The sequence below is a fragment of the Vidua chalybeata genome, chromosome 6, assembly GCF_026979565.1.
Source record: "Vidua chalybeata isolate OUT-0048 chromosome 6, bVidCha1 merged haplotype, whole genome shotgun sequence".
NCBI classification, from domain to species: Eukaryota; Metazoa; Chordata; class Aves; order Passeriformes; family Viduidae; genus Vidua; species Vidua chalybeata.
In genome coordinates this window covers 37,959,948-37,966,039 of record NC_071535.1, presented here as the reverse complement: position 1 = coordinate 37,966,039, position 6,092 = coordinate 37,959,948, and the positions used below count along the sequence as shown (strand labels likewise).

The window sequence follows — 6,092 nt, the reverse complement described above, 5'->3', positions numbered from 1 at the left end:
AATGCAAGCACAGGTCAGGTCAGCAGGCAGTTTTCCATGTGTTTCCAACAGGACATCCAGTCTACACATCCTTCAAATTAAGGCTAAATATAGACTGGGTTCATGAAATTCAAAAGCTAGGTACAGAAGAATGCACCCTGGACTTCTTCAACTAAAAAAGTCCCCTTCAGATCTGAGGAGCTTATAGATGATTTATTTTGCCTAAGCATGAGGGATGTTGAAGCTGAGATGCCTAACAGGTCAGGAATTAAAATAAGACTGAGCTCTGCTCTTTGCTCTAAACAAACTGCAAAGTAAACCCTGCCCCAATCCCAGTTTCAGACTAGTCCTGTTCCACCATAGCTGCACAAACTTACTTTCTCTTTGTCATTCAGAGGGGCTCTCTGACTGCATTTCTGAGCTGTTTTCAACTATAGTAAAAGAAGCAGGGAAGATCTGTTTTTCTCACTCATCAGTTGAAGGTTTGCTGAAAAAGCAAACACTGATGAGAGTCAAGGGGTGGTAAATGAATGTTAGAGTGCAGTCTGACCTGGAAACCAGTCTTGCACAGGAAGATGCATTCTCCCTTGCAGAAAACAGAGCAGTAGCTCCAGTAGCATGGTTTTTGCAGCCCACTGAACAACCAACGAGAAGGGGATGGGTGAAACTTCGCTGTGTGGAGATGTCAGGGTCTGGCCCATTTGGGAGAGCATAAACCAGGGACATCAACCAGGCTGTAACAGTCACTGGTCCCCCCTTGACCGGAGACATCTGAGATGCAGCTGTTTGTTTCTGCTTGGGAAGCAGGTAGGATACTGTAACATCTGAGGAGGTCATTGGGGTTGAGGCGGGAAATGTGTGTGTAGTTTCAGAGTTGTGGTTGGTAGTGGGTATGTGGCTGTTGCCACACACTGCAGGGAAAGTCAGGATTCTGCCATAGTCCCGGTGCAATCCGGAGGGCCTCTGTGAGTTAACACGGCCTTTTCTCCAGCCCGTGGCTCCTGGGGGAACCTTCGATCTCCTCAGCCACACCGAGGTTGCAGTCGGGGCGGGGCAGTGCCGGCAGGGGATTGAAGGGCACTCGGGGTGACCGCCTAGGCAGGCGCGGGGCACCGTGCCGGGCTAATGCTCCGCTGTGCACCCACGGGGTTGTTGCCCTGGGCCCCTGCGGGCACAGGAGAGGACGCTGCCTGTGCTTCTCCCGGGGGGTTATCGTGTTTCCAGCGGCCGGCACACGGCAAGGGCCGGGTGGGCCGGGGGAAGCCGCGGCCGCTAGGGGGGTACCGAGGGCCGGGCCGGGGCTCGGGGGCGGCGGGCACGGCCCCCAGCGCCGTGTGCGGGCTCAGGTGCGCGGCGCCTGCCGCAGCTGCGCCGGGCCGGGCCCCGCGGCTGGGGCCGCGGCTGGGCCGCACCAGGTGTCCCGGGCCTGCGGAAGGACGGGACCGAGCACGGCGGAGCGGTGCCATCAGCCTCCGTTTCCTCAGGAAACGGCTGGGACCCGTGAGCAGCCCGCAGCCAAAACCTGCTTCAGATTTAAACCTTGCCCTAGGAAACGGAGCCCGGGATTCCCTGGCACCTCCGTAGGGAGCTGGGAACTCACGTAGGCAGCCGCTGGCGGAGAGGCCACGGCCCCGGGCTGGGCTCTGCGACCCCCTGTGCTCTCTGCATAAGCTCGGTTTGCCTGGAAGTCCCCAGCATCTGGAGGGGAAATGGCACTCTTTGTTCCCTCCTGAACTCTCGGGGCACTCCTGACTGACTCTTGGAGAGCACAGAAAAGAATCGTCCCAAAATGAAAATGCAGGGGACGTCACCAGAAACCAGTGTAGCCAGGGCTTTCTTGCAAAACATTAAGTGCTGAAATGCTCGTCTGCCAAAGAGATCAAAACTGATAAATGAGGAAGTGTTCAGTTTGGCAAAGGCAGCTTTGCTGAAGCCACGTACACCATGATAATGCAGATGTGCTCTGTAGACAGCACTCGTCCCACACAGCATCAGATGTACTCACTTCGTGGGGGCTGCCTTAGGGTAAGTGAGCCTGAACCCAGACAGAACTTCCAAACATACCTTTCCCCAAGGTTTACTGCCAGGACATGATCCCTGAGCTTCTTTTACATTGGGATTAATTAATACCATCTCTGTCAGGAGGCCACAAGCTTCTAGAAATCAAGCTGAAGTGGCGATTCCCAAAGAGGAGTGTCTGTTTTTACAGTGGTGATGTAGAGATGGTGATCCTGCTTTTTCTGGCAACCCTGGAGAAATTCCTCTCACCAGCATTGTCCACCTGCGTGTGATAATAATAGCTGGTGACTCAGGATGATGGGGTATGCGACACTTCCATCTCTCTCACAGTTGAGTCACTGGCCGGGATGGGATGGGCCCAGCTGGGAAAGCAGTGTGCAGGATGTGTCCCAAGTGTGCAGCCAAAGCAGACAAGTCCTTTTCATAAGCCTGCCTGTGGGACCGTAGGTAAATAAGGACAGTTGATGTAAGCCAGAGTGAGTGCATGGCCTCAGAAGGGCTGTGTTTCCTCTCTCTGTCCCTTGTACCCAACCCTGGCTGTGAGGAAGTGCAGTAGCATCTTCTGGCTCCTGGGGGAGAAGGAGGAGCAGGGAGTGTCAGCCAAGGCATGAAGCACAGCTGCAAGGCACCGTATCACCCTGTCCTCCTCCAGCTCTGCGCTTTGCTCCGTGGAGGGCAGAGACACAGCACCTGCTGCATGGGCAGTGGATGGATAAACACTCAGGAAATTGTGTTTACCAACACCTTGCTCAGCTCACAGCTCTCCACCTGCTCCAGGAATAGTTGTAGTGAGAGAACGACACTGGAGTGTTTGCAATTCATACTTAACTGATGCTCGTTTTTCAGGAAAAGTCCTAGAGTAAGTTTTTGTTTGTTCACTTCTTTCACACTCTTCCCTGTTCAGGCTTTATTTTGGGCCAGGATTAAGGGTGTATACTTTTCCTAATATTTGTTATTTTGCATTTGGAGTTCTTTTATTGTTTTTTTAATTTCAAAAGTAAAATTTCTGTGTTCTAATGTGTTATGAGGGTGTTTTCTGCAGATCTTTCATACATTTTCTCTTTGGTCCTTTATTGTATAACTTCACTCTAACGTTGCTATTTCATCTAGAAATTATACAGTGGAAAAAATGCACTTCAGCATAATGTTATGCAAGTGTAACAATTAATTCATTTCTTCCATGAAGGAAAACAGAAATTATTCTATGCATGCAGAAATTGAAGGCTCAAGTCTGCTTTTACTTATTCTAACATCAGTCAGGAATGACACCAACAAGATTCATCTGGGTGGAGTTAGCAGTGGGGAACTAGTCCTGGATTTTCACATGTGTAGATGTGCACTTTTCAAAGTATTGATCCTTCAGAATATGTCCTCAGATAACCCTGGCTCTAGAATAGCACTCATGAAATCAGCAGTGGGAGCAATAAAGATCTGGGAGAGGGAGGGCTATGGATGAACCTCCCAGGTACTAAAGCCCCATGGCAAGATGAGCACCTCAGAGTAGTTGCACACTGGAGCAACTCCAGCAGCACCACCACATGATGCAGACCTGCCAGCAACAGTGGTGGGCTGGCTTGGCCAGCAGTAGCAGGCGAGCTGGAGCAACGTGGAGCTCAGCATGAGCTAAGCTCTCATGGGCTTTTCCAGCTTTTGAGCCAGCTTTTTAAGCCCATATCAAGATCCAGTTGTTGCAGTTCGCTTGCTCTGGTTACCACACTCCTCCAAGTCAGCCAAGTGGAGCCGTTGGCCTCATGGCTGCAGTGGTGTTGCAGCCACACCTGTGCAGAGCCTCATGCAAGCTGCAACAGCCCCCAGCCCACACTGCACTACACTGACATGAGCCTGGCAGGGTTTCAGTTAGGTAAAGCTACTCTGACTCTTACATTAGTTCTTGCGCTCTGCGACTTGGGCTTCACATTTTGGGACTTCTGTCTTGCTCATTCAGCCTCTTGGGAAAGGCATCAGTCATTAAAGCCCAGCAACAGCTGAGCTGAGGGCAGCATGAGCTGAGCCTACACAGAATCCCTCTCTCCCTCTCTTTGCAGGGAGTAAAAGCCTCAGTTTTTTAGATGTAGGAAATGATGGGGAACCTCTTAAGGATTGTCAAGAAATAACATGATTTTTCTGCCTTTTTTTTTTTTTTTTGTCCTTTCTATATGTGATTATTCTTTTAAACAACTGGTTCCCATTCTAGTTTCATTTGCATTTTAGGCTGCATTTAGAGATTGACTTTTCTTTTATTTGGATCTGACACAAATGTCTGGTTCCAAGAGCCTCTGAGGTTAACAACATGAGGCAGCTCTCATTTTATCTGAATGGTTTGGGCTGAGCTGAAATGTAAACTTTGGATAGGACAGTTTACTTCCCAGATGTTTCTCTCCATGTTTTTTTAGATTGTCCCACTTCCCAAAAGTAACTGGGGGATGGTCTCAATGTGGCAATGTGGCTAGGAATTTTGATGTAATCCCTTGTATATGTAAAAGGCAGGAGGTGCCCCTCTAGCATTCTTTATCAATTAAAACCCAGACTCTGTGCAATATCTATCCTAATTGCTCATAACTCTCATACAAGCAAGGATCAACTCTTTGCTTATAGGATCAAGGTGCTTATATTATTTTTTGTGGCTGTGGAAGGAGAGGCTGGCTGCCTACCCTACAACATCTCCTGTCTCCATTCTGCCAAATAGCTGCCTATATTTCTCAGGGTAATCCAAGAAAAAAAAGCATTTTTTCTGTTTCTCACAGAATTCTCCTTGGAGTTAAAAGTGACGTATATTGGGTTGTTCTCCTGGCAGGGCTGTGCTTCAGCAATGTGAGACCCCAATTAACAGTTTGAGGTAAGCTTTAAAATGTGTTTGCTAAAGCAAATTTCTTGTTTCTTTCCCCATGCCCAGGCCCCAGTTGTGGACAGTTTTGCAGGTTCTTGTGCTCAGGGCCAGCTTAGCCCCTCACACTCTTCCCAGGAGCAAATTACAGCCCAGGTCTCTGCAAGTGGAGAGGGATTCACCAGCTATTCCACAATTATGAACAGAAGAGAAGGTGGATTTGGGGGCAGAAGTTACCCTGGACATTTTGAACAAACAGCAGGTAAACTTGGTGCCTTTCCTTTGCCTAGCTGCAGTTTGTCAGGTGTCCAGGAAGGACTGAGCGGGAGTCTAGGCAGGATTAGAAAGGTTCAGGTGTCACAAGCAGAATAAAGGTCACAAATCCAGAGCAAAGGTTGGGATGGGAGTGCATCTTTGAAACCCCAGCATAATATCAGCTGATTTCATGATGAAGAGTACAAAAGTCATGAGGAAATGTGCCACCTTCTGGAGGACACCACAGTTCCTGCCCTTTCACATGGGCAGTCATACCTGAGGCTAAAATACATCAGTATACAGGGACCAGAGGTATAATCTCTGCTGGCTAAACCTCCTTATAGGAAATATGTTTTTCCTTCAAATGCTTAGGCCATTTTTTCCTTCCTTTTTTACAGGAAAGGTGTTATAGTGCAGTTGTCCTCTGCAAAGTGCTTTTTGCATAAATAGGACTTGCCCAGTCTGATCCTTGTGTGCATGCAGAGTCAGATCTGCTGATTTCAGTAGCCAAAAACAGATAAACTGCTTTTTTACTCCTCTAGACTTACCACAAATAACCAAGTGAAGCTTGGGTTCTCTTTTTTTTTCCCCTGGACATTGTCAACAGACTTAGGCATGGCATGAACTTTGAACAGATGGCATCTAGCATGAGAACAGGCCATTCCCTCAAGCCAACTTATTAAATTTCTTTAGGTGTGGTATGGTAAGGAGTTGGACTTCTTTTGTTGGTCTCCTTTCATTTGACTCTGGCTCTACTGCTGAGCCCAGTGAACACAGTCATGTTGCTTGGCAAACTGAGGGCGAGCACCCTTCAAATCATCTGCTACTTGGACTGGGGAGACAATTATTCAAAACCGGGGAGCAGGAAAAGAAGATGAAAGGGGATGTTTGCACTGCTGGCCCCAAGCCAAAACACAGGTTCCAAATTTAGGAGCAAGGTCTCCTGTGCCTGTCCCTGGGCTCAGCAGAGGGGCGTGTACATACAGCATGGGACCCAGGGGCGCTCCCGGTGCAG

At 48.9% G+C, this 6,092-nt stretch overlaps 1 long non-coding RNA gene across 1 annotated transcript in view; it reads left to right on the top strand.

Moving 5' to 3' along the window:
* Positions 1-735: 735 nt before the first annotated feature.
* Positions 736-6,092, top strand: part of LOC128789744 (uncharacterized) — a 28,471-nt gene continuing 23,114 nt past the window's right edge. Inside the window, exon 1 of the long non-coding RNA XR_008431506.1 lies at positions 736-786. This is a non-coding gene — a long non-coding RNA (uncharacterized LOC128789744). The remainder of the gene's footprint in view (positions 787-6,092) is intronic.